Here is a 16,180-nt window from a genome sequence, read left to right on the forward strand (position 1 = left end):
GCGGTGATGTACAACACTACGAGCCGAGAAAATGAAGTTCAATGCTTTCGAGCATGCGTCGAATTGTTTCGGAGCATGTGTAGGAATTTTGTGCGTCGGAATTGCGACAGACGGTCGCATTTTCGGATAGGAACTTTTCCCGACCGAAAAATTAAGAACATGCTCTCAATCTTTTGCTGGCTGGGCTTCAGCCAGCAAAAGTCCGATGGAGCATGCACACGGTCGCATTATCCGAGGAAAAACTCTCATCGGTCTTTTGCGGGCCGAAATTCCGATCGTGTGTACACGTGTACTTTGTTGCCAGCGGTTTAGACATTAATGACTGTGTGTTGAGTTATTTTGAGGGGACAGCAAATTTACACTGTTATACAAGCTATACACTCACTGCTTTACGTTGTAGCAAAGTGTCATTTCTTAAGTGTCACATGAAAAGATATAATAAAATATTTACAAAAATGTGAGGGGTGTACTCACTTTTGTGAGATACTGTATTATACATCAATTTTGTCACTTTTGCAATACAACTTTTCAATTTTTCATTTTCATATGATTTAAAGGGTAACTCCACTTTCATGAAAAAAATAGCAAATAAAAAAAAAAATATTTTAATTAAAATATAGCATATACGATTGCATATTATAACTGAGTGTTATTAAAAATGACCCTTTGTTTTCAATCTGTAGCACTGTAATTTTCTCTAAAATTCAATGCAATATGGCTACCTGGAGTAGTTCTATACACAGATGGTGTACAGAACGGCCCCCCAGATATGTTATTTGCTGCTTGTGTGATTAGCTTACTGATTTTCTGAGAAGTCTGAACGAAGATATGAGTCAGATTTTGAGCATCCCCTGAAATAAACATGTCATTTTTGGGGAGATACTCCCAAAGGGAAATCACATCTGAAGGGTTGCAGACACTGTCACCTTCCTCATTAGAACCGTGCCAGACTGCCAGTGCAGCAGCTGATTGCTAATCATATAATCACTCCCATTCGATTCACTTTCTACATAGACACAGAGAAACAAACAGCGATTTCTTCAGAATAACAACAGATAGGAATTTGTAACAATGCTTGTTAACCACTTGCCGAGCAGCGGCCGTCATTATACTGCGGCAGGTCAGCACGATCCCGCGAGCCGTCGTACCTACACGTCAGCTCCTTTAAGCGGGACAGCAGGCGTGTGCACGTGCCCGTTGCACTGCAGGGGTGCCTATGCTCGTGACCGGCGGTTGCGATTACCGCCGGCCACGAACGATCGCAGGCATGAGAGGCAGAACAGAGACGTGTGAGTGTAAAAACACAAATCCCTGTTCTTTTCTGAGAGGAGATGCAGATCGGGAGTTCCTAATAGCTAGGAACTACGATCTGTCATCTCCTATAATCAGTCCCCTCCCCCCACAGTTAGAACACACAGTCAGGGAACACAGTTAACCCCTTGATCGCCTCCTAGTGTTAACCCCTTCCTTGCCAGTGACATTTATAGAGTAATCAGTGCATTTTTATAGCACTGATCACTGTATAATTGTCAATCGTCCAAAAATGTGTCAGAAGCGTCCGATGTGTCGACCATAATGTCACAGTCACAATAAAAATCGCCGCTATTACTAGTAAAAAAATAGAATTAATAAAAATGCCATAAATCTATCATCTATTTTGTAGATGCTATAACTTTTGCGCAAACCAATCAATATACGCTTATTGCGATTTTTAGATTTTTATTACAAAAAATATGTAGAAGAATACATATCGGCCTAAACTGATAAAAATTTTTTTTTTTTTTTTTTTTATATTGTGGATATTTATTATAGCAAAAAGTACAGCCCCCCACACACTTGTATATATGTCATTGCCACCCCCACACACCTGTATATATGTCACCCCCCCACACACTTGTATATATGGCAGCGCCCCCCCACACACACACACCTGTATATATGTCAGCCCCCCCACACACCTGTATATATGTCAGCCCCCCACACACTTGTATATATGGCAGCGCCCCCCCACACACACACCTGTATATATGTCAGCCCCCCCACACACCTGTATATATGTCAGCCCCCCCACACACACCTGTATATATGTCACCCCCCCACACACCTGTATATATGTCAGCCCCCCCACACACCTGTATATATGTCACCCCCCCACACACTTGTATATATGGCAGCGCCCCCCCCACACACACACCTGTATATATGTCAGCCCCCCCACACACCTGTATATATGTCAGCCCCCCACACACTTGTATATATGGCAGCGCCCCCCCCACACACACACACCTGTATATATGTCAGCCCCCCCACACACCTGTATATATGTCAGCCCCCCCCCACACACCTGTATATATGTCAGCCCCCCTACACACCTGTATATATGTCACCCCCCCACACACCTGTATATATGTCAGCCCCCCCACACACCTGTATATATGTCAGCCCCCCCCCACACACCTGTATATATGTCAGCCCCCCCCCCACACACCTGTATATATGTCAGCCCCCCCACACACCTGTATATATGTCAGCCCCCCCACACACCTGTATATATGTCAGCCCACCCACACACCTGTATATATGTCAGCCCCCCCACACACCTGTATATATGTCAGCCCCCCCACACCTGTATATATGTCAGCCCCCCCACACACCTGTATATATGTCAGCCCCCCCCACACACCTGTATATATGTCAGCCCCCCCACACCTGTATATATGTCAGCCCCCCCACACACACCTGTATATATGTCAGCCCCCCACACACCTGTATATATGTCACCCCCCCACACACCTGTATATATGTCAGCCCCCCCACACACACCTGTATATATGGCAGCCCCTCATATACACAGACCTATAAACACACAAGGCTCTGGCCCTTCCCTGTACACAAACATCCCCCTCCCTTTCCCTCACAGCCCCTACTTGTAAAGAAGGTCTTCCTACCCAGTCCCAGCCCGTTTTAACAAAGCTGACATGTTGCTGAGGAGCACAGTACAAATCACACAAGGGGTGCACATACACATAGTAGCCAGAGGTGGCAGTAAAGAGCTCGATGTCTGAGCTCAGTGACACGAGAAAAGCAGAAGCTGTGAGATTATTTCTATAATGCACAGTATGGCTCCCCTCCACTTGTCCTGCCTTCTTCTAGCACGGGCAGGCCCCTTGGGCCCCGGGGCCCCTTACAGTTGTGACGGCTGTACCCCCCTGATGGCGGCCCTGTACAGTAGATCACCCAGAGGGGAATGTTGTTTTCTCAACAAAAGTAGAGGTAGGCTCGGTTCACACTGCTGTGACATGGGATCCGACTTGTGAGACTCCAAGTCGGATGACATGTCAAATTCAATGTTTTCCTATGAGAGCTGTCTTAACTGACGCTACACAAGTCAATCCAACTTTAGAAAAGGTCCCTGCACTACTTTGGTCCAAGTTGGGTGTGATTTCAGCCCTTGTACAGGCTTCTAAATAGCATCCAAGTCAGATCAAATTGGAAGGAAGTCACAGGGTAAAGTCGAAGGCAAAGTTATACGACAGCAGCGTGCACCGAGCCTTACTCTTTAAGATTCCCTTGATCAGACACAAATATTATGTGATTCCACAACATACGCTTGACTATCTGACCTTTTATCCACACAATGTTGTCGTTGAGAACAAACCATCAAGACGGTGTCTCAGCTATTTCTACTATCTTCTGGTGCTTAAACTGAGGTAAGTAGATACCACAAAAGAAGAAAATGAACACTTATGGCTGATCATTAGTGAATAATTATACACTACTGTGTATGGGTACCCTTAAGCCTGGTACACACTACAAGTTTTTTTCTTTTCGTTCAACCCAGCAGGTTGAACTGACAGCTCTGGAGCCGCTGTATTTACCATCCAAAGTAGTACAGCGATCTCCCCCGCTGGCCCACTTGGTCAGCGCTCTCTGCCATTGGCTGAGAGGGCTGATCAGGAGTTGGTCAGCTGCTAGTTTTCCAGCATGCTCGTCCAACAAAAGTTGGACAAACGTCTGGCTTCTGTCAGACAGACTGACATACACAATGTCGGACATTTTTTATTGAATAGGCCGTTGTCTCCTGATATTCGGCCCCTGTGTACAGGGCCGCCTTAGGCTTTGGCTGTCTGTACCTTTCAGAACACCTACAGCTTGGTATAACTTTTAGATCCTTCTAAGGTGTTCCTACAAATCTTTAAGTCACTGACATCATCATCATCATCATCAGTCAGGGTGTCTGACAATGACTCAGCCATCAGACCTCATTTCCAAACACTCGTGAGCTAAGTGTCCCTTACTGTTCATCTGTACCTGATATGTCTCCCGCCTTGGGTTTCAGCAGAGTAATAGTTGACTCAAACTCATAGAATAGTAGAGTACTTGCAATACCCTAAAAATAGCTGTGTAGGTTCATCGTCCCAACATAGCTCTGTGCCCTGATAAAAACAGCTGCCACTTGCTAGACACACAGCAACAGAGTTGCAGGTCCTGACAAGGACGCAGGGAGCTGATCAACCTACTTAGGGACTTTCTTTTCACCACTTTCTGGACCTTGCCTCTTTGTGTAAGTTATACCCATTAACAATATTTCAGATTTAAGGAATAAGAATGTTTATTAGCAGAATGCATGTTTATAACTGTTATCCATATACTGAATTTTAATGCATTTTGTTACAATTGGTATTATATTCAATGTTTGAGTTTGATTTGAATGGAGCTGATGGTATTAACACTGTACTGCAAATACTGGTCATTGGTCAATTATAATGTTTCTTTAGGCTATTTCCACTCTGAGTACTGTGGTGTTGAACAATGATTTGATTTTAGTTGTACTTTTAGTGAGAAATTGTAACGTATACTGTAATTACTACATTACTCTTATTTAACTTAGGACAGTTTAATTATTCAAGATAACTTTGTGTGAGATAGAGAAAACAAGAAAAGGGATAGAGAGGGGCTTGGTGTGTTGATATATGCAATATGACAGATTTGAGTACTGCCTCCAAAAAAACAAAACATGTCTGTGCCTACTGGAGACATGAATTACTAATATCAGTAATACTTGTTATCGCATAAAGGATTTTTGTGAACCTAATGGAAATTTTTGATCACCATAGAACAGTCCATGTACTGTGTGTGTGCCACATCTGTGTAATGTCTGAGTCAAAGTTAAAGATTTTGACCAGTCATGTTGATATACAGTTTGAGGAACAACAGCCAGATATCTCACTGACCCTTGTTCTAGGTGAGATATGTCTTGTTAAGGCCTCACAAAGAGATGGTGCTAGTATTTTAATTGGTCACAGGAAATCAGCTGTATCAAGGAAATAATCTCTTCGTAGCATCACATCCTTATGTCATATGATAGCTCTATTTTCAGTTCTGATATGTTTTTGAAAATCAAAGTGTATGTAAAGCCAACAAATTGTTTTTAGTTTTGAATAGTTTTTTTGTGCCTTTGTCCAGTCCGGGAAATTTTTCTTTACTTCCTGTCTCTCAGATAAAGCAGGAAGTTAAAATAGTGGTCACCAGAACAGTTTTCCTCATTGGAAGATTTCTCCTCCTCCCCCGTTCCTGTGACAACTCAAACATTTTGTATTTCCCATTACTTTTTGCACCAGGGACAATGGTCACAAGGACCAATAGTGTGGGTGAATCTATCCAGCAGGGACACAGACAGCAATACAAATCTGACAGGGGTTCCAAGCCTTCCATCCTTTCTCATCTAAAATGTAAAAAATTGGCTTAACATACACTTTGAAGTAAACTTTTCTTGAAGAAATACAAGAGCTGCCATTGCTTGCCAATTTATACGGATGTTAGATTTTTGGATGTCCTGCTGACCCACTTGGTTATTTTTTCTAAGCCAATGACTGACCCAGAACAAGTATTCAAATCAGGAATATATTTAGTTCTGGGTCAGTGATTCAATTATTGAAATAAGAAGGTTAGCATAATAGCCTTGCATTTAGCATTTGCAGAAGGTAAATTTAGGAATGAGCCCAGGTTCACACTGACAGCAGGAATGAAATTGTGTGAGTTCAGCTGAACTTGCATGATTTCCTTCCCACATGTCAGTCCCGACTTCGGGGGCGATTTTAGAAACATCTGAGCGGGTTGCTGCACAGATATCAATGGAAATCACACTCCAAAATCGCCAAAAGTAGTACAGAAACTATTTTTGGGAATAGGTGCAGTGCCGCACTGATTCGGATGGTGCTATTGCCGCTGATTTGACATGTCAAATCGCATGCAAAATCGCTCTTCCTTCTAGATTGTAAGCTCTAACGAGCAGGGCCCTCTGATCCCTCCTGTATTGATTTGTATTGTAAGTGTACTGTCTGCCCCATGTTGTAAAGCGCTGCGCAAACTGTTGGCACTATATAAATCCTGTATAATAATAATGTCAAATCGCATGCAAAATCGCATCAATGTAAACCAGGGTTTAAAGTGATTGTAAACCCTTGTATTTGTTTTATATAAAAATAACAAATATGTTATATTTACCTGCTCTCTGCAAAGGTTTTGCACAGAGCAGACCCGATCCTCCTCTTCTGGGGTGCCCCACCGGCACTCCTGGCTCCTCTCCTTCATCGTGTGCCCCCACGTAAAAGCCAGTTTCTATGGGGGCACCCATGCAGAGAATGCATTAAGGTGAAAAACCTTGAGGCTGTACAACCATTTTAAATACTTGGTGCTGTTCACTTTATTGCGTTTTTCAATTTTAACCACTTCAACACAGGGCACTTATACACCTTCCTGCCCAGACCAATTTTCAGCTTTCAGCGCTGTCGTACTTTGAATAACAATTGCGCGATCATACAATACTGTGCCCAAACTAAATTTTTATCATTTTGTTCCCACAAATAGAGCTTTCTTTTGGCGGTATTTGATCACCTCTGGGATTTTTATCTTCTGCTAAACAAATAAAAAAAAGACCGAGAATTTTGAAAAAAAAAATGTTTTTTTGTTACTGTTACAAAACTTTGTAAATAAGTATGTTTTCTCCTTCACTAATGAGCACTGATGGGGCTGCACTGACGGGCACTAATAAGGCGGCACTGATGGGCACCAATGAGGTGGCACTGATGGGCACTGATGATGGGTACTAATATGCGGCACTGATGGGTCACTGATAGGTGGAACTGATATGCAGCACTGATGGGTACACATAGGTGGCACTGATGGGCACTAAAAGGCTGCACGGATGGGCACTGATAGGTGGCACAGAAGGGCAATGATAGGCGGCATGGATGGGCACTGATAGTCAGCACAGATGGGCACTGATAGGTGGCACAGATGGGCATGGATGGGCACTGATAGGTGGCACTGATGTACACTAATAGATGGTACTGATGAATGCCAATCAGTGCCAAACAATAATGCCTGCCAATCAGTGATGCCCATTGTGGGCACTGATTGTCATCCATTGCGGGCACTGATTGGCATCCATTGTGGGCAGTGATTGGCATCCCTGGTGGTCTAGGGTGGCATACCTGGTGGTGACATCCCTGGTGGTCCTGGTGTCCTGGTAGCGTCCCTGGTGGTCCAGTGTGGGCATCCTGGGGGGGCTGCGCTGATAATCAATCAGCACAGACCCCCCTGTCAGAGGAGCAGCCGATTGGCTCTCCCCTACTCACGTCTGTCATGTTTACATCATGATCAGCCGTGATTGGACACGGCTGATCACGTGGTAAAGAGTCTCTGTCAGAGAGTCTTTAGCTAGATCGGAGTTGTGGTGTGTCAGACTGACACACCACAACAACGATCGCCGCGATACGACTTGATATCCTGGCGACGTCATATGACTTCCAGTCAGGGTATCGAAACCACCTTGCCGCATATAGTCATTTTGCTATATGGCGGGCAAGTGGTTAAATATAATATGCACCCATTAGGATCTCTGTTTAACAATAAGAAGGTGGACCCCAAAGGCAACAGAGGGACCCATATCCAAGTGATGCTTTTGATTTCATTAACTGATTGGACCCATGATACCAATTCAAAATAAAGCTTCAGCTCAGGCAACGCAAGAGGTCTAAAGACCAATTGTGCTGTCTGCCCTAACATTGTAAAGCGCTACGCAATCTGTTGGAGCCATAAAAATCCTGTATAATAATAATAATATATAAGCCCATGATATCTTGAAAATTGTTCATCCCAAAACTGCTAAACTTGTATTTTTTTTTTATTATTTTATTACTTTATATCCTAAATTATTAAGTAATCTATATTTGTAAATATTGAAATTCTTCTTCCTGCTTTAGGTCCCCCCATCCTCATCTATTATATTTTGGGACAGCAGTTCTTCTTTTCGCATCAGTATTTGAAGTGGTCATGGGTGTGGTATATACAGCCCTGGGGCCAGCCAATAATATTCTGTTTAAAATGCCTGGGATGCTTCTGTAAAGAATACAAGACTAGCTCAGGACAGCTGCCTAGTGGTTGAGGAGGCCACATCCTGGAGCCTGAGGACAGCTGCAGAGGACCTCAGTGCATTGTGGCTCTTAGAATACCCTAGCCACATTCCTATGTTAGACATAATTTTGCAAAGACTAAAATATATCATAGTGTGATATTTTTTGCTGCAATCAGTCTTTCACAGCAGTTGTCTCTACAAGTCGTGTAACATATTTCTATTTATTTTCTTATATTTCTGTCAGCCTAACAAGAATATGTGCTGTAAGGACTCTGGAAATTATAAAGAAAACTATGCTTACTTGTAGGAAAGGTTTATTTAGCAATATGGTACAAGCATCTAAACCTTTTTGTACAGCCTTCAAAGAATCTATCATAACGTTAGACACTTTTATAAGAAGCTTCAGATGCCATTCTCTGACTTCTAGGCTGCATAATATTCCAAAGTCAGTGGTGTCACCTGCAATTAAGATGAATATGTTGAGCTGCACTGTGAACAATCTACCAACAGGCAAACCCCGGTGATAGTGCAAGCAGATCCCACTCCTTCCATACAGTCTGAATTACACACGTACCTCCAAAACCTTGTTCTGCATTCTGCATTGTGCATCATACAAGAAAAAGGTAGCAGGTCTTTGTGGTTCCTGTGTAATCAGACCTTTCACGTTTTTTGTCATTTACCTATTTAGTATAGAATGAGAAATGATAAATCAAGAGAAGAGTATGATGGCTTTTTGCTTTATTGTTTCCCTCAGATTTGAAGGTAAGCTAGGAGCTTTATATTAGCATTGTTAAAAGACAAAGTGACAGGTTCTCTTAACAAGACACAACATCTCAAACCCCACCTGCTGGTGCCTTCTCTGCACTGCCCCACTCCTCAATTATCTGTTGGAGCCTTCAGGTATATCCACTACTTCCCGGTCTGGGGAAGCCTGTGGCCTTCTCCCCCTTGCTCCTAGAATACAGTAGTCAGACACAAGCTTCTAAATACTATCACATGGGAAAGTCATTAACCCTGTGTAAGCTTTGATTGACATGGGGCTTATAACTCAGCAATGCTGCAGGCAAATAGAAGGTAAGAAGTCCACAGGAAAGGTATCAGTGGGTGTGGGGCAAAGGGTAGTCCAGAAACCTGAATGAGCAAAGTGACAGATTCCCTTTAACAATGCATGCAAGACCAGGGAGGTACTTGTACTATGGAGGAGACAGTACTTGCAAGTGTCTACAGATCTGCTTAGTTTATGGTATGGGAGCCACAGAATAGAAATTTTTATCTGTTGTGGATGGTATTCTAGATATCAGTTTTAATTTTATTTATAAAAATAACTCATTAAAAGCATCACATATTATTAAAAAGGAACAATGTAATGACATAATAGCAAGTTATTGCTCTATAGTCCGTACAAGGCAACTCAAATTAGTACATCAAGGATAATGCCCAACATATGGATTATCCAGGTACTTTTTGATGGTTTTAGAAAGGCAACCTTGGACTCACCATGTTTCCCGGACTGTAAAATCTGCTTCAACTGGAGTGTCAAAGGTCAAATACTATAGAAGATATTAAAAGAGTTATAAATGAACATTCACAAAGTATATATTAAATTAATAAATTCAAAATTAAGTAGATACTGCAGCGAAATACCTCCTGTCCTCCTAGGTAGATGGATTGTTGAGCTCAAATTGCAGCCTGCGCAGGGTCTAAAAGGAGGACCCAAAAGTCCCTCTCGGAAACAGGTACATCTCCGAACTCATGGCTGGCGCACTTTGTACATGGTAGTTGACGAGACACTATAATAGAATCCAAACATGGATAAGGATATGGATAATCAATGCATAAAGTATGTCACCTATATTATATCATATACACATTCCATCTTCAAATGAGGTTAAATTAGACTAAAGGTTGATATTATAGGCACTAAAGTTTATTGTCTCTATTATTTTCTTAGTAAGCTGTGGGCAAATGGAAAAAAGCATTATTCCCTGCATAAAATTTTTTTCAGGATGAATGCCCTTAGTATAGACAGGTATATTCTTATGTGCCACTCATAAATTCAGAGCTACAGCTGATTACTGCAACAGAATAAGAAAAGCAGGCACATACCTGGAGAAAAGGAGGAGGTTAAAGAGGAGCTACAGTCTTCCAGAAGAATTTTAAATAAACACGTTTTTTCTTCTTAATTATCACTCATCCTATATTGGGTATTGTTATTAATACTAATGATATGTGAAATATTTAAATTCCTGCCTTAATTGGTACTCTCGAACGGCTGGTGGCAGCCATGTCAGCTACTGGCATCTGAAGCCGCCAACTGTTCTTTTCCTGTATTTTGTGCAGCTGGCTACCCAGCATACACATCTGGATCTCACGCATGCGTGTTAACAACACTGTGCGGGGGAACAGCAGAGGATGCACGTTGACTCCTGGGATTGATGAGACCAATATCCCAGGAGTCAATGGGAAACCAGAGATGAAGTATGTCGCTGCAGCGATGAGGACCTGAAAGTGGCAGGAATTTTAACAAAAAAAGGTACTTATGCCAGAAAATCAATAAAAAACTATTTCCAAATATTTTAGAGGCAGAGGCAAAATCTACTAATAGGAAAGCTCCTCTTTAATAAAATAAAAAGAAAACATTCAAGAGGACTATGTACCTTCTAGAGTTCAAAACAGGACATCAACATCAGGATTGAGGTTTGGGAGTTACTTTTTTGGATAGATTTGGGAAACACTGATAGGTTTTTATTGCAGAGTTTTGGCTGGAGGTGGGCTTTAGAAATGTTTTTTTGAAGAGCTTCCAGCATAGAAATAGATAAACCACAAACAGAGAAAACATTTGAAAGGAATTATTTTTATAAGATCTTCTAACGTTTTTAGAAATACTGCTACATTTATTCTATATTAGTTTAAAATGAGTAAACTATTCCGGCATCTGTAACACAACACCGTGCTTTACAGCCATCCATACAATAGAATGTGCATCCATGAATTGGCAGGGCTATGAATGGCTGACAAATATAAAGTCTCCCAGATTAGACTGACACACTGGTTTCTTATCCAGCTATTATGAGTGCCTAGCCATCTATGAGAATTCCACAAGACAGGCCACAGCAGAGGCGCCGGAGATTACTGAGGCCTTTGTCAGAGCACATATTCCATTCAGTGCAAGGGAGGTTGTGTCCAGGCTGCCTCTTCATTTATCATTGACTGCCAGGCACATTACACCCCAGGCAAATATTGTGACAAGGTTACACGTTGGCAGCAACACTTGTTGAGTGATAAATTCTACAGTTTGCAACTTGAGATTCTCCTTCTAAATATTGCTCAGTTCAGATTCATGAAAATAAAAGGGCAGATCAAAAGACATCTAGAGAGGCTGACTTGTAAAACTGGAGGAAAGTAGATGTGACTGCATTGCCCATAGCAACATTTGTTATCTAGACTAAAGAAGGCTGTTATGGGCATGCTATTGAGAGTGGCAGAGGCACTTAATATATACTTAAAATCAGCACAAGGTGCATCATCCACAAAAGGTTTAATTGTATCTAGAACACACACACGCACACGCACATGCGCGCACGCACACAAACACGCACACACTGCAGGCATGTTGCAACAGAAAGGGGCCATCCCCAAACTGATCCCACAGCCCCACACCAAAATCCCGTGCAAAAAACAAGGTCCACAAAGACATGGATGAGAGAGTCTGGGGTGGAGGAACTTGACTGGCCTGCACAGTAGTATATATATATATATATATATATATATATATATATATATATATATATGAATTCCTCGATTAATCGTTAATTTTTTTGATCAAGCAAAATTTTTTTGATCGGTAGGCTGCCTGCCCTGGGGCTGCTTTGGGCCAAGCTGTGGCTGCAGCGCAGCGCTCCGCTCCCTCCTCCTCCACTATCTTTCATACACAGTCTGCAGGCATCTCCCGCTGTGTGTCTCTGAGCTGAGTGTGAAAACTTTGGCCACGCTGTAAGAAAAGTACTGCCCTCCTCCTAGATCAGCTCGTGTGATAGACGCAGTGTTCTGTGTTCTGTGTATCACACGAGCTGATCTAGGAGGAGGGAGGGGCTTTTCTCACAGCGCGGCCAAAGTTTTCACACTCAGCTCCGAGACACACAGCGGGAGAAGCCAGCAGACTGTGTAATCCAGGTACAGGCACTGACTACAGTGAGGCTGCGATTATGGGCACGGTGAGACTGCATTATGGGCACGGTGAGACTGCATTATGGGCACGGTGAGGCTGCCATTATAGGCACAGTGAGGCTGCGATTATGGGCACGATGAGACAACATTATGGGCACGGTGAGACAGCATTATGGGCACGGTGAGGCTGCGATTATGGGCACGGTGAGGCTGCGATTATGGGCACGGTAAGGCTGAGATTATGGGCACGGTAAGGCTGAGATTATGGGCATGGTGAGGCTGAGTTAATGACGTGTGACGTCCTTTAACCAGTTAAAGCAAACAGTTTGTATCCCTTTGGGATAAAACTGTTGCATGAATAAATGAAAGGTGATCATTGTAAGCACCACTGTTAGTTGAAAATGGTTTGACTCATCCCTGTAACTTATACATCTGCAAGACAGCTTGTTCTTTTGAAAAGCAACAAACTTACTGGCTGGATAACCAGGTGACATAAAAAGAAAGAAAATGAATGCAGCCATTACATCTAATGCCCCGTACACACGATCGGATTTTCTGACAACAAATGTTGGATGTGAGCTTGTTGGCTGAAAGTCCAACCGTGTGTATGCTCCATCGAACATTTGTTGTCGAACTTTCTGCCAACAAATGTATTTCCGATCGTGTGTACACAAGTCTCGACACACAAAAGTTCACGCATGCTCAGAATAAAGCAGAAGGAGCCGCACTGGCTATTGAACTTCCTTTTTCTCAGCTCGTCGTACGTCTTGTATGTCACCACATTCCCACATTCGTAATTGTTGGCCAACATTTGTGTGACCATGTGTATGCAAGACAAGTTGGAGCCAACAACCTTCGAACAAAATTCCATGGTTTTGTTGTCGGAAAGTCCGATCGTGTGTACAGGGCATTAGAGTTTTTGAGCTGCAATATAATGTTAGCTTTTGGGTTTAATACTACTTTAAATAATCATGAACCAAGCACAGAGATTTTACAGCTGGGGTCCACAATGGATAAAACTGGGTAGGTAGTTCAATTCTTTGGTATCTTCCTTAAAAAAACTGAAATTTACTATTTAATTAGATTACACATTTCATTTATACAAAAGCCATAGTTTGCAAGACAACAACTAACAGAACATGATCAATGCAAACATGAACAAATAGATAGATAAATAGATATTGTGGAGTTGATTTACTAAAACTGGAGAGTGCAAAAGCTGATGGCAGCTGTGCTTGTAGCCAATCAGCTTCTAACTTCAGCTTGTTCAATCCAGCTTTGACAAAAAAAAAAAAAACAAGAAGCTGATTGGCTACCATGCACAGCTGTACTAGATTTTGCACTCTTCAGTTTTAGTAAATCAACCCCTGTATTAGCTTTTTTTTTTTTTTTTTTTTTAGATAATTTGTCTTATATTTATACCTACCAAATAAAAAATAAAAAAATCAAATCAAAATGAATAGCCAGAACTGTGGTTGGGTCTACTTTGCTTTCTAACAGAATACATTGGACTGAAAAGAGCAATATGATGTCTGGGCAGACAGAGTAATAACAACATGAAGCTGGCAGGGCTGCATTGTGTCCAGGCTCTGGGATGGGGATTACAGGAGGTGACTGCAGACGACTAGTTCTGGGTGCCCAGTCTGGATGGGCTATGCTGAGTTTGCACTTTGTATTATAGACACAGGCAGGGCACCACTGTTGGTGTTCCTGCTCACTCTACAAAAACACAGGACCATGATGGATGCAAACAGGTGGGTTTTTATGTTCCACACCACTACTTAACCTTTGTGTGCTGTACAGAACAACACAGCTATTCTTTATTATTATTAACCTTTCACTGTGTCTTGAATCCCTTAATGCGTAGAAATAATAGGTGTCAATTTGAGACATTTTGGTTTATAGTATACATTATGTCATCTCGCCTGCTGCAGTACTACTACTACTCCCAGGATGCTCAGCTCTTCCTGCTAGGCTTGGTGTAATTACAATGCTGCAAGTTGTTTGTTTCTGAATGATAAAAAGCTTTCATAATCAGATTTATTTTAATAATAGAAAGTGTTTTACTAATTTAAGTATTGCTTTTACTTTTCAATACATTTTGATGTTATGAGTTTTTGTTAATATTTGAAATTTAGCTTGAATCTATGGTATGCGGCAGTTTGCAAGACCATTTTACAATTTAGATGTCTATGAAATACTTGATAGATTAAAAGAAAAAACTAACTTAAACAAAAATACTACCGATTTATTAGTTTTAGCAAACAAATATTGTCCAGTTACAAACTTAATTGGTATTCGATTTTTCTGTAAATAATTGAATCAATATTTTTTTTTTCTAATGTCAGCACTAATTAGATTCATTTACTGTATATCTTAGTAGCAAAAACTGATTTTCATAAAATACAGAACAGACTGCAGGTTTATCTGGTTGTTTAACGGATGGACTGGTTGAATACGTTGAAAGATGGAAGTTTTAGAGTTTCAGCTAAGATTTGGAGTACATATTTAATAACACAATAAAAGAATGGTAACAATCCTGGACATTATTTTGTTGTAACTCTAATGGAAGGTCTTACAATATAGGAAACCTTCAGCTGTATAGCTGTTGTAGAACTCCAAAACATATCATCTCACTTAGCATGCTGGTTGGAACATGCTGGTTGGAACTTGTAGTTCTCTATCCTCTTGTACTGACAGGCACTTGAAGCAATGCATTTACATTGCCACAGAGTCATACGGGTGTGTTGACAAATTAACATATAAAAAAGCATTGCAAGCAGTGTACAATAAGAGATGCTATACAGTACAATAAATGAGAACAACTCTGGCCCTGGGAAGGAAAGCATTGCATAAAATGTAGAAGTTGCATGCTCTCTTTCTATCTATATAGTCATGTCTGGCAGAATGATACGGTCTCACAATGCAGCAGTCTATTTTTGGAGTTCTATATTTCACAGAAGCAATGAAGGAACAGGTGTTATCTCCAGTGCCAACCGGCTGAGCATAGTTTTGAGGTAAATCTGTTGTTTCTCCAGTCAGGAGCTTCCTGTGGGAACCAGAACAACAAAACACATAGTTGGAATGTTTTAAGGACACATGATGATTATTTTGGCAGTCTTATCTTATGAATAGCGATAAGAAACCGTTCTAAATTTGATTCCCTACTTGAGAGATTTATGTACGACACGCTGAATGATTTAAAATAAACAGACTGGACAATGAGGAAACACAGATGGAAATTGTTTCTGGCTAACACATCAATTAGTGCATTAAAACTCTGTTTTAAAAATCTACTCAAGCATGTGCTCTTAACTTAAAAACATACTTTCTATTGTTCTCAGCCTCCTCCAGATCTTCCCTTTCCTTCTTGCTGCTGTGATCTGACTTCCTTTTTAGAGGGTGGCTACATTCGTTCTCCATGTAGGAACGTAGTCACCCTCTCTTGCTCGCTCCCCAGATATACTGTGGGATTTGTAGTCTGCATAGAGTAGTGCACTTGACCTCAACTAACGTACACTACTCATTCCAAACCAACAGAAGTGGGGGGAAAAAAAGAAAGGTTCAGAAGCTTACAGAGAACATAAAAGGAGG

At 41.5% G+C, this 16,180-nt stretch overlaps 1 protein-coding gene across 1 annotated transcript in view; it reads left to right on the forward strand.

Moving 5' to 3' along the window:
• The first annotated feature begins 4,454 nt into the window (after positions 1 to 4,454).
• Positions 4,455 to 16,180, forward strand: part of XIRP1 (xin actin binding repeat containing 1) — a 32,901-nt gene continuing 21,175 nt past the window's right edge. The window contains exon 1 of the mRNA XM_073630017.1: positions 4,455 to 4,564. The gene's annotated coding sequence lies outside the window, so the exon portion shown is untranslated. The remainder of the gene's footprint in view (positions 4,565 to 16,180) is intronic.

Source organism: Aquarana catesbeiana, linkage group LG05 (genome assembly GCF_042186555.1).
Source record: "Aquarana catesbeiana isolate 2022-GZ linkage group LG05, ASM4218655v1, whole genome shotgun sequence".
Lineage (NCBI taxonomy): Eukaryota > Metazoa > Chordata > Amphibia > Anura > Ranidae > Aquarana > Aquarana catesbeiana.